The sequence below is a fragment of the Propithecus coquereli genome, unplaced genomic scaffold (assembly GCF_000956105.1).
Source record: "Propithecus coquereli isolate 6110/MARCELLA unplaced genomic scaffold, Pcoq_1.0 Scaffold265, whole genome shotgun sequence".
NCBI lineage: Eukaryota > Metazoa > Chordata > Mammalia > Primates > Indriidae > Propithecus > Propithecus coquereli.
In genome coordinates, this window is record NW_012148230.1 from 2,627,702 (window position 1) to 2,629,001 (window position 1,300).

A 1,300-nucleotide genomic window follows, 5' to 3' on the forward strand; every position below is an offset into this window, starting at 1 on the left:
CTATTCTTTTCAAGAAGCATTATAAAACATTATTTTCTTGTATATAAACTTTACTAAAACTCCCTCCAAGATTTTCTAAGAACTTGAATTGTTTTAACCTTTTTAAATGTAAGACTTTCTCTGAATATCCATGGCTACGTTTTGTACTTTTACCTAAGAGAAATCCTAAACGGATGTGTATTATATTTCAATTTAATAATTCCAAAGATTGAGAGAGAGACATGCTCCATCTTTAGAGTAGCTTCGCAAAGCCTAGTAAGTACATAAGAGTCCTTAAATAAAATTCCAGAAGCCCAACATTTGATTCATTCTTTATTTTAAGCATAAATACAATTTTTTCTATGTCATTGAAACCATAAATACAATTATTATAGCATCATAACCTATATTTTATCAAATAAAAGAGAAAATAAACATTTTCACAATTTTGGTTTTCTTTTTTAGATAAAGTTCTAATCAAAACATTTTTTTCCATTAGGTATATTGAAAATTTGTTTCTGGATTGTGTTAGGGCAGGCTAGGCTATCCTGCACTAACAAACTAATCCTGAAGTCTCTATGATTTAACACAACAAAGATTCATTTCCTGTTCATAAAAATTCTGGTGCAAGAAGGATCTGTCTGCTATGTGGTGACTCAGGGATCTGGCAGCTTCCATCTGAGGTATTGCTGTCTCAGTGCATGGACTCGATTGCCGGGCAGAGACACCTTTCATTTCACCTACAGACCAGTGGCCAGAATTAGTCTCGTGGCCTCCAACCTAACCACAAGAAAAATTGTGAAATGCTATTTTCTTTTGTGTTCACGAAAAAGAAAATGAAACAGGACTAGGTGAACACAAGGCATTGCTTTTGCCATAGTTTTAAGTGTAGCCCCTCTGAAAATACTTCTGATAGTCCCAATTACCCTTGGAAAGGGGGAACCAAATTAGAGCCATTACTCATCTCTGATTCCTTCTGTTCATGATGGAAAATGTTTCAACAAAGCATGTACTCTTACACAACCAGGCATCCAGTCATGGAATTTGTGAACATCCCTAGCTTGTTATTGCCTTGAAGATGTAATGTCATGACTTGTTTTATTTTAATTGGATATTGCAAATGAGGATGGACTGGAGATGTAAGAACATATCAGTTCACAGTACTGCCAAGCAGAATGAAAATCTCCCATTGTGACTTCAGTTTAGCTTTTTGAAAATATTACCACGGAAAATGGTTTGTATGTCTCTGATAATATATATGGTCTTACAAATTGTACTGCATTAGCATTTGATGGAGTTGAGGACTTATATTAACAAAAAT